General features: G+C 39.9%; 1 pseudogene; it reads right to left on the bottom strand.

Moving 5' to 3' along the window:
- Window positions 1-2102: 2102 nt before the first annotated feature.
- Window positions 2103-16938, bottom strand: LOC123481618 (annotated as a pseudogene).
- Window positions 16939-17532: the final 594 nt, after the last annotated feature.

Raw genomic sequence — 17532 nt, 5'->3', positions numbered from 1 at the left:
TAGGTGATCAAATACTGATGTTAAAATGCAAATTACTTAAAATTCATACAATGTGATTTTCTGATTTTTTTTGATTCCATCACTCACAGTTGAAGTGTACCTATGATAGGAAATTACAGACCTCCTACATGCTTTGTAAGTAGGAAAACCTGCAAAATCGGCAGTGTATCAAATACTTGTTCTCCCCACTGTGAATTCACGGTTGTCAACTCCAAACGGTTCCCTAAAAAACATCTTCATTGGTATAAACAATGTCCCCCATTATCTCCATGGTTACCACTGTCTCTTATCTATTTGTACATGACAGGAACTATCATACCAGAATATCTATAGAGGAAAATAGTAGCTGTTACATATTAATATCATACATAACGCCGCATGCAAATTCGCATTCCCAAACTCCTTTAACAAACAGATTCTTGTTGGATAGGACAGAGTCAATGAAGACTTCAACTGGATACATGGTCATGAAACAGATCAGACACGGAATTACAAAAATTGTTTATAAGTTTATTATAAGACTATAAAATGGTTATTACAAGTGCATGTCGACTCCCAGAGTGGATAAGCATGAAAGGCTGTAGCACAAATTCTAAATTGACTTACTTTGGGATTGTTCACCCAAATTACAAAAAATGATACATTGGTTTCCTTACCCTGTAATCAGTATGTTACAGGTATAACAGCAATCTATGCTTTGGTTTCCAATTTGCTAACCAATTGCTAACGTTTTTACCATATGTGGCACAAATCCCATTCAAGTCATGGTCAAACATTAGCATTTGGAAACAGTGCCAGAATAATAAACCAAAAGCATAGGTGGCACCCAATACACTTGTCCATAACTGCTTCATGTATTGTCTTTTATTATTTCTCTTTTTTTCTCTGCATTGTTGGGAAGTACCCATCAGTCAGCATTTCACTGTCTGCCTACACTCAATGTTTATGAAGCATGTGAAAAACAAAATATGATTTTTCCGTTTGTGTATTTCTCTGTCTGATAAAAACCACTATCACTTAGACTTTCACTAGTCCACTTCCCGTCTGCTGTGTGTGTGTTCCTTGTAGTAAAAAACAACGTGTGAACTGTGTATCTGTTCCCATCGATCCACATCCTGTACATATGGAACTGAACTGACCCTGTGTATAGTATATATTCTATTAGTCTATTTTACTAGTATAGTCTATTTGTTTTATCGTGTTCTTTCTTCTTTCTTCTTTTTATATATCTGTGTGTTTTTGTTCTACCTTGTTATTTTAGTATTACATTGTTATTGATTACTGAATTGTTGGGGTTAGAGCTATAAAGAAAGGCATTTCACTGTAATTTGTGCATGGAGACAAACTTGAAGCTACTTGTACTCCCATCCCCCAGCCAGGGCGCCTGGGACAGTTGTATCTCATCAGATGAACACTCACATGTTGGCGCTCTTTTCTACATTCTCACGCACTGACCACGCTTACACGCTTGTAGGCTAATAAACAGTTTTTCCCATGTTTAGGTAGCCTAAAGGAAAACAGTCACATTTTGAAGAAAGACATGGAAACAAGAGGCGCATTTAGGGGTAATGATGAACCCAGACACTTCCACCGTGTTTTCGGATAGGCCTAACAACAAAATACAGAATGATTTAATGAAGCTGTTTCAATGTAAGGACAGACAAATGGACTTCATTCACATGTTAGCCTTAATGCATTTTTACTTTGCAAATTTGCGGGTATAGGCTACTGTTGTCATTGTGCATGATGACTTGTTGTTTTTGCTGCACATTTCCACGCCAGATCGATCTGTGTGTTCTCCAACGTTTTTAGGGTGATCTGGTGTTGCAGCTATGCTGCTTTTTCATGTTTGATGAGACTCGATGCAACCTATAATAAAGACTATGCAATCTGACTCCATAAAGATGAATAGCAAAGTGCAAACTGGTACCTTAAAGCGCTACAGGAATAGACTATCAAGTAAGGTCTGAGAATTGTCTATCAAAGGCAACAGGTTTAATATCATTGTAAAATGAATGATTACACATTATAAGGCAATACTGTAGCAGAGTGACATTGGAGTGATCCTGGGACCGCTGCCTCAATAGTAAGTCCTGGTACACCTAACCTGAAAGAAGAGACAATTCAGAGAAAACAACAGAATTAGTTCGATTTCATCTTGCCACACTGCAAATCTCCATGATACAAAAGGATATAATTCTGCACTCAATCCTACATGTCATTGTCATGTTATTATACAATAAATTGACAGTGACGGCTAATTGTCGGCATTAGCTTAACAACTTGTTGTGGTCCATAGTCCCTGAGCACTTACCTCCTGGGTTCCGCCGCATGATGTATTTCCTAACCTCATCATAGATGAAGATGAGCAGGGTGTAGGGAAAGGCACACCCACCAGAAAGGCCTGAGGAATAACAGAAGGAAATAGAGAAGAAAATAGAAGGAAAGAGGGAAGGAAAAGAAATAAAATATTAAATTAGCGTGAATCTGATGCTTTCTCGCTAGGGCAGTAAACCCCAATTACACTTCAGCTAGCTAGTGAACCCTAACTGATCCTGTGAGGCGCAGGTTTCCGCCTTCTATCATATCCACCCATTTTACCACTCATCTTTTAAAACAGGCGGTGACCTTTGTTCCAAGCTGGTATACAGAAGAGTTTAAGATAATCTGAAGCTCACTGAGTAGTATAACTGATGGTTATCCAACAGGCAGTAGGACAGGAAGAGAGCAGGGCGGATTCCGAACAAAGTCCGAAGATGAGAACACGGCTCCTAGGTGGGAGGAAATAAAATATCTTTCAAGAATTTAAACCAACAGGGTGGAGGATGATTTTGGAAGTGAGTTGCAGGGCTGTATGAACATGTGTGTGTGTTGTGTGTGTTCACCAGACTCTAGACCAAGATCATCGGAGATCGAAGAAGTGTGTGTACTTACTTCATTAGTCCCTGCTGAAAGAAGGATTTCTTCCTATCCTGACAGACGACCAAAACGGCCCACTGTGCAGAATCGACAGCGACGAAGCACGCCTGTGTGGCAGGAAAACTCAATAATCTTTCTGCTCTCATATGTCTGAAGGATGGGGAAGAGAGAGAGCCGCAGGAGAGCTAGAGAGAGAGGGGGAGAGGAGAGAGAGAGAGAGAGAGAGAGAGAGAGAGAGAGAGAGAGAGAGATGAGAGAGAGAGAGAGAGAGAGAGAGATGAGGTGATAGAGGAACAAAGAGGAAGAGGAGAAAGAGGGGAGGTGTTTATTACATTTTAAATGAATGTGTGGTGAGCCTGTGAGCCAGTGACAGCAGCGGTATCCATAAGTGTACAAATGGTAGTTCTGGAGGAATAGTAGCAAGCTGTCTACGAAGCCCAAAGCACGGAGAGGACGTTGGGGGGTTGTGGGAGTTGTAGCTGCTGAGTGCCACGGACCTGTCTGTGTCTGCCTCTCTGGCAGTGACTGAAAGGTTCCCTCTTTCTCAAGACCATTGATTCTTCCTCCGCTGACTATCCAAAATGCAAGCTGTGCAACAACTCCTGATGCATAATCCAGCCATGACTTCTGAACTTAGTTTTTAATACTATATCACATTTATTGTTTTATTTAGTTTTCTTGAATTTCCATGGAATAAACTAACTGACTAAACTACATTTGAAAAAAAATTGGAGAGATTGAAAAAGCTCTGTAATGGAGAACTCATCACACAAGAAGGTACTCAAAACAAGGCTAATGCTAATCCCTTCATATAAATATAATGAATAGAACGGGCTAGGAAGCTATAACCTGACAATTTGACCGGTATACCTTCATGCCAGCTCACCCATTATGCCATCATTGACTGAATGGCGACGCCCTTTCATTCATTCTATTTCTATGGATCCGTTTAGTAAGGCGTCAGCAAAAGGCAGAGAGCGGCATTTGTGTACTCACCCACTGCTGGCCGTAGGCTGTCTCCTCCAAGTCGTTGATAAACTGGTTTTCCCAGTCCAAAACGAATACCTAGCAGATCCAAGTGGATAGAACCCGTTTCTCAGCCATGATTACAAAGTATGTGAAGAAGCCGGCTGCGGCCAACATCACTCCTGTGAAGAGGAAGAAGGAGGAGAGTATTAGGTAATACTCTTTATTTAGATAGTCTGGGGAGAGGTTCACAGATGGGACTATCTCAGACTAACATCAGTAACATTTCAACTAACTATCTACTAACCCTAGCGCGAACCCTAACTTTTCCTTACCCTTACCCTAACCCGTAGCAAGTAGTTGCTTATCAACAGATAGTCTGTTGTTAGTATGATGTTTTGCTGATACACAGGATGGACTATCCTAATAAAGTGTAGACATTTTGTCAGTGAAGAGACATCGATCAGATTGTAAATGTGCTATGAAACAGACTGGTCAACATACAACTCAAAAGACCCGTTAAAAGGGCAGGCAAAACAGAAGCAGGGTCAAATTAACGCCTTACCAAATTGACCGTAGGCCACACTAATGAGTCTCTGCTCACCAGTCGGGTCGGTTTTATTCCATGGTCTCTCTTCATGATGTCGTTCTCAGCTTGTTCATAGGCCAGGAGAGCGGATCTTGAAGGTATCGATGGAAAGATCACCTCCAAATTAGAAACACATCGTTGCTAACTTCGATGTTAGTGAGACTACCTTCTGAACAACCTCTGAAATGATCAATGACATTGCTCTGTGGTGATGCACCAGAACATGAATGGGATTGTTCACAAAGTAGGAGTATCCACATCTGGAAAGACCCACCATGTCAGTTCCCAGGTCGATGCAGAGGATGGTGACGGTCCCTAGGCCATGGAATGTTATGAGGAGCAAGAAGATAAAGGGGGGTCATCTCTGGAATTTTACTGGACAGGGGTGTAGGTGATGGACTTCTTCAAGTTGTCGAAGATCAGGACGACCTTGAGGGGAAATAGAGGGTGAAAGGGATAGTCAGGGTGATGACAGAAGGAGATGGAAAGACACAGCAGATTGATAGTCACTCGGCAGAGCTCCTCATACCCTCTTCAACACCAGTCACGATGGAGGCAAAGTTGTCATCCAGGAGGATCTCATGTCTGCAGCCTGCTTAGAGACGTCAGATCCAGCGATACCATAGCAACACCCGATGTCGCCTTCCTCAGAGCAGGAGAATCGTTCACACCATCACCTGTCAGCCACAATGCCAACCCCTGTGGATAAGTAAGAGAGGTGTTTAAAGGTCTTAGCATACGAAAGATGCAATGATCCTGACTGACACATAAGCATGGATTCATTAATTAAAATAGTACCTGACGCTGGCAACCCTCCACAATAATCAACTTCTGCTGAGGAGAAGTTCCGCCCAGCAAACATACAATCTCAGTGTGATGCTTCAGGATTCATCCAACTCTTCGGTGGTCATGTCCAGCTTCAGCTGTCCAATGGACAACACAGGCCTTGGCATCTCTGCATGGCACAAAGATGGAATGTTAAAATATAAGCTAAATATAACTGGCTTTGTATTTTTTCCAAAACGGCAAAATATAGGTTTCCCTGTCCTCAGCTTTAAGTGTAGGAAAGTATGAGGACATACACCGAAATTATCCTGCAAAAACAAACTGCAACATACCTTGGGTTGACCTCAGAAACTGGGATTTTCAGACGAGTAGCAATTTCTCAACAGTCTCGATTGCCCTCAGAGATGATGCCCACACGCGGCAATGGCCTTCGCAGTGATGGGATGATCCCCAGTAACCATGATAACCTAAGCGTAGGAAGGGAAGTTGAGTGGTCTGATCCAAGTGGCTGTTATGTGTGATGGCCTAAGAGTGTTGAGTTTAATATGATATTGCCATACCTTGAATTCCACTTTTACCTGCACTTGCTCACAGCTCAGGCCACGGCAGCACGGGGGAGGGTCAATCGTGGACATGAGGCCAACGAAGCACAGATTCTCAGTGGGGAAGTTCATCTCTTCACAGTCAAAGTCAAAGCCTTCGGCAAACTGGTCACGGGGAGCTGGAAATGGCAGAACCGAAAAGGACACGAGAGACAGAAACACGCTGAACAAATCCTGCATGTTCAAGACTGACATTAGCTCCCAAACCTTTGAATGAATATGTTTCCATATTGGTGTGTGCTCTCTTACCCAGCACTCTCTCTCTCCCAGCCCTCCTAGAGCTTCGTAGGCGTTCTGAAATGATGCTTTTATCTCATGTCAAGAAGATGTTCTTTGCCTTGGAGCAAGATGGTGGAGCAGCTGTCCAGGATCCTCTCAGGGAGCTCCCCCTTCATCACCAGCATATCACTTGGACTCACCCGGCCTTTGTTCTCAAGGAACGGAGAGCTAAGGGAAGAAATTTATTGTTTTTGATGAGATGATACCATGAAGAGGGTTTACTTTATTTAAAATTAAAATAACTCAGCAGGTTACCAGTAAGCCTGGTAAAGTAAAGTTCCGGCAGCGTATTGGACTGTAGATACCCAGTGGCAGTTACAAGCTGATTGAGAAAAAGCCTACTCCATGATTTTAAATCCATGACACCACCTTTTGGATCACAGTTTAACCCGTTGTTAACCCACACATTTTACTTCTTCAGTTTGTCAGTTTTATTGTTATATTTTGTTTTTTTATCCTCTTATGTTGTTGTAAATATTTCAGTTTTTACTTCAATTGTTTTTGTCCATAGTTTTTCTGTGACATTGCATTCCATGTCTGAAATGTTCTATAGATCAAGCTTGATTTGATTTGATTGACCAGATACTATGCATATAAAATGATAGCCACGTGTGCACCTGGTATTTGTTGGTGGAGTTGGGGGATCTCAACGACTGCGGTGCTTTTCTCAAGGTCCGTCTTTGACAGACCCACAGCACAGCTCGAACACTTCAGCAGGGCAGTCTCGCAGGCGTCACCACCTTACATCTCTTTGAGGATAGGTACGTTGCTCTGTTCTGCCAGGAAGACCGAGGCTGGTTGCACAGGCCAGCGACTCTAGCCAGTGCAGCCCAGGTGGAGGAGCTTTTTGTCGAAGAGGACCGCTCTTTCTCTGTGGTGTCGCGTCATGGATCTGGTTGTCGGGAACCACATGAGCCACGGTCATTCTGTTCTGAGTTAGGGGTGCCAGTCTTGTCAGAGCAGATTGTGGAGGTGGGCCCCAGGGTCTCCTCAGCTTCGAGATTCTTCACCAGGCAGTTCTTCTTGGCCATACGCTATGTGCGTCAGAGTTAGACACACCTAAGATGGAAATCCATAGCAGGGGTTAAAGAATAAAAAAATGAGACAAAATATGTTTTGTTGTTTAAACTTTTCATGAAGATCTTGTTAAAACATGACTTTTCAGCTCAGCACTCACAGTTACAGTGCCAGGAGACCCTCTGGCACATTTGCAAATCGATGATTCCAATGAGGGCATGATGAGATGGCAGGCCAACCATAGCCCAGAATAACAGAGGATTAAAGAAAAGTCACTTTGCCCGAAGAAGACGGACACACCGGTGATGATTTCAAGGAAGTGATCAATTTCAATCCCGAAGGCGTCTCAGCGTTCCAGACTCATGGCCAAGGCGATACGACCCATGATGTGGTCACAGTGTTGATGACGGAGCACTCTGGCAGTTCCTGGAAGGACCAAACATGGAGACATATTTGGAACAGGGTTCCCCCAACTGGCGACCCGCTGGCCGAATTTGGAATGTGGGAGGTTTTATTTGGCCTCCCCATGTTTTCTGAGCACAAAATATATACAGTACCAGTCAAAAGTTTGGATACACCTACCCACTCCAGGGTTTTTTCTTAATTTTTACTATTTTCTACATTTGTAGAATAATAGTGAATACATCAAATCTAAGATATAACACATATGGAATAATGTAGTAACCAAAAAAGTGTAAAACACTGTGAGAGGCCAGGTCTCATCTGGTGCAGCACTCCATCACTCTCCTTCTTGGTCAAATAGCCCTTACACAGCCTGGAGGTGTGTTGGGTCATTGTCCTGTTGAAAAACAAATGATAGTCCCATTAAGCGCAAACCAGATGGGATGGCGTATCACTGCAGAATGCTGTGTGTAATGCTGTTTGAGTGTGCCTTGAATTCTAAATAAATCACTGATATTGTCACCAGCAAAGCTCCTCCCACACCATCACACCTCCTCCTCCATGCTTCACGGTTGTAACCACACATGCAGAGATCATCCATTCACCCACACCGCGTCTCACAAAGCCACAGCAGTGTTGGCACCAAAAATCTCAAATTTGGACTCCAGACCAAAGGACAAATTTCCACCGGGTCCAATATTGCTACAGCATAATGTTTCTTGGCTCAAGCGTCTCTTCTTCTTATAGGTGTCCTTTGTGTGGTTTCTTTGCAGCAATTGACCATAAGGCCTGATTCACATAGTCTCCTCTGAACAGTTGATGTTGAGATGTGTCTGTTACTTGAACTCTGGGATTATTCCTGGCCTGCCACAATTTCTGGAGCATGGTAACTCTAATGAACTTATCCTCTGCAGCAGAGGTAACTCTGGGTCTTCCATTCCTACTGTGGCGGTCCTCTAGAGAGCCAGTTTCATCATAGTGCTTGATGGTTTTTGCGACTGCACTTGAGAGAAACTTTCTAAGTTCTTAGAAATGTTCCTTATTGACTGACGCATTAAGAAGGAAAGAAATCTCCACAAATTAACTTTTAAGAAGGCACACCTGTTAATTGAAATGCATTCCAGGTGACTACCTCATGAAGCTAGTTGAAGAATGCCAAGAGTGTGCAAAGCTGTCATCAAGGCAAAGGGTGGCTATTTTGAAAAATCTCAAATATAAAATATATACGAGTTGTTTAACACTTTTTGGTTACTACATGATTCCATATGTGTTTATTCTACTATGTCAAAAACAGTAAAAATAAAGAAAAAACCTTGAATGAGTAGTTGTGTCCAAACTTTTGACTGGTAGTGTATATATATATATATATATATATATAATATAATATATATATATATATATATATATATATATAAAATAAATAATATTTGTATTGTATATATATATATATACACACCAGTCAAAAGTTTTCATTGTTGGACTTTAAAAATGTAAAAAGCCTTCTGTGAAATCAGCTCCAAGTGATTTAAATTTGGGAATATGTGTTCACAACTATTCCCACACATAATAAAGATACACGTGATCATATACAAATGAAGCAAGGTTTGAAATTAGATGTTTTAGTCAAATATTATATGTTTGGGCTTCTTGCAGCCAATTGTATGTTCAGGCCCCCAGACCATCTGCTCAAGAAAATAATTGATGATTTGATGATTCCTGGTTTAGAATCACAAAGAGGCCGAATCAGACAAATGAACACTTTTAATATGCCTGCCTTTCTTACACACTTCTTAGTAGTTGGTATTCAGACTTACCTTATGGAGGGAGCTTAACAAGGTTTTCGAGGCAAGGTCTCCCTTTGCGTGCATTTAATACATTTAATTCAACCTCAGAAAACACACCCACTCTGGTTATTTTCATTTTAATCAGGAGGTTTTGTCACTCGTTTTTCCTGTTCATTTATCTAAACATCTCTTTAAATACTGCTGCACCTTTAATTTAAATTTGATCGCCACAAGACTTGAAAATGTAGAGAATATCTTCAGAATATAAAGAAAGATACAGCCATGAAAACATATTCATATTTGTCTCTGTTTCAGAACTCTCGTGGGTCTAATTTAAAACACTGATTTTACACATTATTTATGTTTGGAAAGTCATGAATCCACCTTCAAAAAAGAAAGCCTTTATGTACAAAAAAAAAGGTGTTTTGATTATTTTGAAAGTTGCCACATTCAGTTAATCAGTGGTGAGGTTGAAAGTAGTCTAGCCTTACAATCGTTTTATAATTATAGTATGGAGAATAGTATATACAATAGTATGATATAATAAACATACTAATTTCCCGCACTAATCATGGAACTGTGCAAAGTGTTGCGCCGTGCGTCAAGATCAAAGTATCGGTTTTGAGCTCCATAATGATTTAACAAGCCTATCTGCCCCCGATTTTTTTTTACTACAATTTGTATTTGGCCTTCATTAAATAGCATTCACTATTACTTGACCCTCAAGCCACAGCCACAAAGACGTGTGCAGTTTACAGAGGAACGAGATAAAGCTAGGCTAAATCAAACGATGTAATGGAATGATACGAATGTAAGGAAGGGAACGAACACTAAATTGGCAGTTAAATATAGTGGCTATTGGCGAAAAAGGAAACGTTGGGGCATATGATTAAAACGTTCTAGAGAGCACAGTGGCTACATTTGGCGCAACTCTTTACCTTATCTCCACTCTTTTTTTTTACTGTCGCACTTTTCCCCAAACAATTGAGTAAGATTAATTGCTAAAAATAAAGAAATATTTTATTTTTGGCGTGTCTCCAAATTTGATCCCTGCAAGTTATAAGGCCATACAATAAAAATTCTGCATAACCGCACACATATTTCATAATTTCACTCATTTACCTAGCTCTTATCAATTAGCTCTTATCAATTTATAAATGACAGTTATGGAGAATGTGTACGCTTCTATTGGGGGAAATAAAGTAGATGCTTTTCCCACTTAGAACCGGCAGGTTTGCTCGAACTTATTCATGATTTCCTCGACGGTAACGGTGGTGAAATTATTACGGGACAAAATCAGTCAGACACGACCTCAATTTCTGGCGTTTCCCCATGCTTTAGAATCACAAAGCCGAGGAGAGTGCATAAAAAAAAGAATAAAGTTCCATTTATGCGCATGGAACTCCGGTCTGAATCCCATCATAAAATAGCGAATTCATACATTTTAAGTAATTTTGGGTAATAACTTTTCAATAATTACAGCTAGTTACAGAAGGTATTTACCTGCCAACTACAGTTGGTAGAGAAAGAAGGCGATATTCCTGGTTTCCAGGGGGTTGTCATTGCTAAAATCGGGACTACGAGTTTGGGGCTCAGATTCACCAGTGAGGGAGGAGTTGTCCACCTGAGTGGGAAAAAATTGCATCACAACAATGATCGGAAACATTTACGTGTGTGACACGACTTCATGTATTTCTATGTATCCACCTTGCAGCCGCTGGCGATGATCGCAAATCAGCTGGGATCCTGTCTCTCCTCCCTTTCACCTCCACTATATCGCCAACCACCACTTCTTCTGAAGTGTTGATGTTTCTTCCTCTCCCTGCATCACGGACAACCAGGGCTTGCTACAAGGCAGATGACAGGATTAACATCTGTAGAGGTAACTATATGATCAAGTTCTTCTCAGAGGTGTTTGAAAATGCAGTCTAACCTGTGGGACCAGGTTCTTGTAAAGGGAAGTCCACTTGATCTTTGAGCTCTTGGCCTCTTCGGTAGTAATGGGAGAAACAACCAGTGATAATGACGACAACAGCGAGAGCACAAGACCCAGAAGTACAACTGTTAGGCAGAAAGATTATGAGAATATTGCGTTATCGTTACGTTGAAAAACCCTTTCCATCACTGGAGGCTTTGTGTTTTTTGTCAAGTCTCAAATTATCTCTGAATTCTATGATTGTATGATTCTCTACATTAGCATTGGTCGGCTCTTCCTCTGAGGTGACCTGGATAATGTCTGTGCCGTGAAGCAGAGCACAGCTCCCGATCCACAGCATGCAGAACCCGCCAAAGAAGCTGCTTGCAGAACCCACTCAGGGGTAGTGCGGGGAGGAGTCAGGGGTGTTGGGGCCGTCGCGAAGAAGGATATCCTTAGCTCCGAACCGAGTGATAGACCCTGGGTGGAGGAGGGATGAGAAAGAGAGAGGGGAAATGGAAAAGAGGACAGACAGATAGAAGAGCAACACAGAGTAAGTGAAGGGATGTCACACAATCGGAAAATACATATTTTGACTCCAAACTCTGTGTAAACTTTCGGAAGATATAGATACGTTTCATATGAAAAGATTCAGTGGTAGATAGTGATTTCATCATGACACTGGAAAGCAGATGAAAGTTCTACCTATCTATGACCTTGTGCCGTAACCTCCACGACCTCAGTACTCTTCCAATTTCAGTCAGCTGTAATCCTTAGGGAGCAACTGATCCAAGTGGTTCATCAATGTATACAAACGGAGGCACACTGCACACACATACATATTCACTCACCCTGGCTAAGTCTGTGCCGTATTTCCTGTTAAGTTCATCAAAAGGTCAACTTTGTGGTCATCCTAAATCAGAGAGAGAGAGAGAGAGAGAGAGAGAGAGAGAGAGAGAGAGCTTGTTGAACTAGGTAGTTCTCTAATCTTTCCCCCTTGGCAGAAGTAAACAGAACATATAGTTATGAAAACACATTCCTCCAATAATTTGAACTGATTCTAGGTATGACAAGGTCATGCAGCACAAAGACTTAAACTAAACCATGAAGAGTCCATTCGTTTCTGTATAGATGGATGGAATCGTCTGAATCATGACTGAATCCATTACTGAATTTTACATTCCTGCCCTGGAAAAAAGTACTGCACAGTGCACATATCCGTTTTCTATTCCACTACAGGCAAGAAAGCAGTTTCCAAAGATAGGCTACTGTTTCTTTGGGGAAGTTTTAAACGTAGCTGGTTTGGGGTTTTAGAACTGCCCACCAAGACTCACTGCAGAGTAATAGTATGTAAATTAAAATGCAAATGAGTGGCCAAATGCAAATCTAGAAACCAAAGAGAGCTTTAGATACTCCGCTTGATAGGTTGTATGCTGCACCTTTTCTTGTCCACATAGACTAATAGGGCTTACGCTGTAAAGGGGTTGCCATGAATTTGACAGTAACTTGCAGGCAGCTAGTGGTAAAGTAAGTTACTGTATGTCCTTATTGCCTACTGTTATGTAAATAAAGTATCAGAGCAAGTACTGTGTAATGACAGTAGAATGTTGTTTTGTAAGAATTTTACTGTATTATACTGTTAATATAAAAATAAAAATAAAGTTTTATTTTCACATACACTGGATAGGTTTGATGAAATGTGTTGTTTTACAGTTATATATACAGTTAAAGTTAAAAATGTGTTAAAAAAAAGTTAATACTACTGACTTATTTGGAATGAATGAATGGATGAATGAAATTAATTGAGGAGAGATGTTTGTATTTCACAATGTTTTTACTCTAATGACATGGGATTGGTACAAACAGGGTAGCTGCTAGGTAGTGCTTACACACATTACAGCATATCAATAGATATTTGGTGTTTATATCATTTGCACTTCTAGAGGCCTTAACAAAGGCTTCCAAACTGTCAGCAACAGCAGGGCAAAACAGACCAAAAAGACATGGCAAAACGCTCAACCGTTAAAGGTTGAAGACTTACTGCCACTCCAATATGTTCCCTATCCATTTGAAATTGATGGGCACTACTACCACAGACCAGTTAAATTGGTACAACATTCTCACTAGCAGATTGCAACAAATATAGCCTCTTACAAGGCAAGCCTCAAAATATGGTCATGAGCCAAGAAGCAACAATACCATGCACCCACTAGTGGTCAAAAGGTTTTTGGGGCTCAAAAAAACATTATGGTACTGTATTCTGTAGGATGAATTCACAGTACCATTCAAAAATCTACAATTATTTCCCGCCCAAATTACCGTATAACATTACTGCATTGCTGCCTTATTATTTACTATAGTATTTTGGTTTATTATCTTTGACATAGAGGAGGCTTTCTCTTCCAGGAAACCTACTGAAGAAATACTAAAAGAAAACATTTTCCATAACTGCTGTAGGTAGGTAGGATAGAGTTCTGAACTGATAATTTCTTACATATGGGTGGCACATTTGAAATATGGGGGAATGGAATGGGCAGGGCATATCAAATAAATGCTGTAGTGATTATTATGGTTTTAAAAAGTGTAGTGTTTTTGCAGACTGTAGTGTTTTTGCTACATTACTGTAGTATTTACTACAGTGTTTCTTTAACCAATAATACTGTCATATTTACTATAGCATTCTACAGTAAGTATACTACAACATTCTATAGTAAGAGTTATACATGATTGAGGAATACTACAGTGTATTATATATTCTTGAGTTACTATAGAATTATATGAATTATACTGTAGTATTCTATAGTAAACCGTGGTCTTTTTAATGTGAAAAAAATTTTTTGTTTACTGTGCACCTTTGTCTTTTCTTATTGAAAATACAGACATTTTTGAAGCTATGTCACTGTATCTATTTTAAACAAATTGCATATGATTACGTGCATTGTCCATGTCAACTAAATTAATAATATTAATAATAATAATAATTGGTTTTTCCTCACCAGGTCAACTTCCTTTTTCAGTCGTCATGTCCGTCTTCTCCTTGGCTTTCTTCACCTGCTTTTCACTCTTCTTCTTTCCATCGTCCTCTGGCGTTACCGCCTGTTTATAATCATCTTTCCCCTTCTTATGTCAAAAGGTACGTTAATGAGGAGGTGTAAACTATCAATGTGCCTCTTTGCTAATCAGGTGTAGAAATTCAATTTAAAATTATAAATCCTTAAGAAGCAGCTATTGATATAAAATATAGAGCTAAAGTTTTTGCATGTATAACTCAAAAAAACCCTTTTTAGTTAAGTTGAAAGAAAACAAAATAAGTATATAAATAAATAAAAAAATAACAAATCCTGATAATTAAATGCAATAAACACTACAAGCCCCATCCTTGCACGCTGTCCTAATCCCAGTGGTTTGTGCAAAGATCATTTTATTTCCTCCTTATCCTAAACTCCACCTGTTGCAGTCCTGCACTCCCCACTCTCTCCCGTTTCCAGGTAACCAAGCTCCTGGGTAGCTTCTTCAGTTTGAGACTATTTATGTGGTTTACTGGCCAGGGGAGGTGCACAGGAGGAATGAGTCAGATGAGTGGAGAGGGGTCTGAGGATGGGAGGGGTTGGGGAGAGGAGTTGGATCTGTGGCAATCTTCACCTGTACAGCTAGGTCATTTTGACCACGAGCCCCCCATAAGGAAACCATCCCTGTCGGAGTTTACAGTACTCTGTCAAACTTTGATAGTTATCATACAACCAATAGCCAACCATTTGCCTCTATAGCATCTACAATACCTAGTAGTTGGAAGTTTACAGTACTCACAATAAACAAATGGGTTAAAAATAGCCCAACCAGTCATCCAACTATGGGTCACTATAGCAACCTACCACATGTAGATATTTTTATTAATAGCAATGCGTATTTGTGGAACAATCTTCAAAATGTTCTTAATTCTAATGTTTTTGTGCCTCTAGGTCAATTCACTGATTGAGGACTTTTTACTGATGAATGTGTTGGTTTTTATACATTTCTTTCTGCTTGAATTTTGTATTTATATATTTTTTATTTCTGTAATTTAGGGCTCATCTAGCAAAAGAGACCTTGGTCTCAGTTTGACTCCATGATAACATAATGAAATAAATAAAATAAAATAAATAAATAAAGGTAATTTAAAGTAAGTTTACAAACTCTCACTAAAAACCAAATGGGTTAAAAATTAACCCAACCAGTAAGCAGTAACGGATGAGGACAATGAATGAATGAGAGAACATGGTCTTTCTCTCTGCAGATTTTTTGTTTGACTTACTGGTTAATAAACACCATCCTGCCCCTTTGAAGCTGAATACAGAGTGATGTCATGAAAAGCTATAGGAAATCTACAATTACTACATCCATTTTTGTACTTATAAATTATTGATATGTACCTATTGATTCTTGAAGTATTACCTTGAAACATGCCAGGAGGTTGGTTTGGTAGGCAGGGTGGAAGGCTGTGAGTGTCTGTTTAGTAAACCTCTGGCTGTTTGTGGTTGTGGGACCATGTCTATGTTCCCTTAGTGAGGTGATCCACTGTTGTATTAATTAATAAATAAGGACCAATAACAGATCAACCCATGTTTATTTGAACACATTGTTTTTGTCCCTTGCATAGAACCGGGAATATAGACAAAAGGTCATATTGATTTTGATTTGATAGATCCCATTAGCCGGCGTTAATGGCAACAGCTAGTCTTACTGGGGTCCACACATAACAAAAAATACATTACAGTTAACCAGCCCTGGGATAACATTAGTTTTAACTATGCTTTGTGGAAAGTAACTATTTTTGGGGGAATTTTACTTTAACGGCTGCAACTGTTATCTAGATCCCCAGAAAGTACTACTTATGAAACCTATTTAATATCTCTTAGGGGGAAACTCAACCTATTTTAACTTCCGTGTTGGTCTGCCTGTGCCAGGTGTATGTATTGATTAAGGTGTGCCTTGTGTATAAAAACCTTCCTGTTTGCTTTGTCATTCAGGGGGATCCCCTTATGATGTGCTTGTCGGCGTGCCTTTGGAGGGCGAGGGAGTGGGAATGGTGGTTTTTAATTAAGTAAGTATGAGAAATAGGAATTATTTTTAGGCGTTGAAATCACATTTTTAGGCGTTGGCGACCATATTCCACCTAACCTTCTCTCCTTTTCCTGTGCTCCGTGAGTGTTACAATACATTATTGTCTGAGTATATGATAAACGTATAAACCTAGTGATATTTGTCTGTGGGAAATCTGATATTGTCATCTGTGAGGAGTCTGTCTTGTAGGACAGTTGCCCAGAGCTTCTGGAATGGATGTATCGAATGATGTAGGCCTATGGAGATGTCATTCTTGTGATGCTGAAATGAAAATAAATTGTTTCATCCTGATATTGTCAGGTTCCCATAGTCCACTCCTTGATTAAAGAACCTGTTATGTTTTAGATGAGTACTGAGGACTTCAAGTATTTAAAAGGTGGTGTAGTACTGCTACTGAAATGTATATATTTGCAGTAATCCCTCACGTTACACACAGATCTCAGGAAGTCTATTCTCTGAAGCTATTGGATTTGCTGCCTTCAACTAATGGCAGGGCTGTATCTGGAGCTGCATGTTGAAGATAAATGTAATGAATAAGCACATACAACCTCATGCTATTCCAATCTATCTGACAGTCATATTGGAGCTACACAATACATTTCTATCTGAACATTCTGTATATTTCCACATTCTCCTGAATGTCCATTGCTCGAAGTTTACATAATTAAATCAAATGATATTTAACCAATGATATTTTGTACAGATAAGTATTAATAAGTTAAATGCTTAACTACTGTATACTCTGTCAACATGCCCTGAAAAGTTGAAAGCTGCAATTAATTTTATGATGCCTGAAAATATTGAAGTAATTCAAAGTTGTAGTGGAGGGGGGGAAGGTGATAGTTGCAGGCACTGAGGCTTAGCGTATACTCAATACATTTTATACATTACCATTTTGGATGCTCCCATCTGTGTGCTATCTGAGGTCAAACACACTTTATCTGTGGCTTTCTCTAAGGGCAGGGCGTTCCTGGAACCCTGGAGCACGACGCCGTTGGAGTTGTGAATCTGATACAATTTTAATGACTAAATTAATATTACTGTGTGAATTAAATTGTCATGTTTGGATTGTTTCAAGAGAGTTCATAACGAGCTATGAATTTTGATATGTTTTTATTATACTGTAAGTATTATGGATTTATTGTTACAAGGTGACTTATTTTGTTAGAATCG

Source organism: Coregonus clupeaformis, chromosome 22, assembly GCF_020615455.1.
Source record: "Coregonus clupeaformis isolate EN_2021a chromosome 22, ASM2061545v1, whole genome shotgun sequence".
NCBI classification, from domain to species: domain Eukaryota; kingdom Metazoa; phylum Chordata; class Actinopteri; order Salmoniformes; family Salmonidae; genus Coregonus; species Coregonus clupeaformis.
This window is presented reverse-complemented; position numbering and strand designations above follow the sequence as displayed.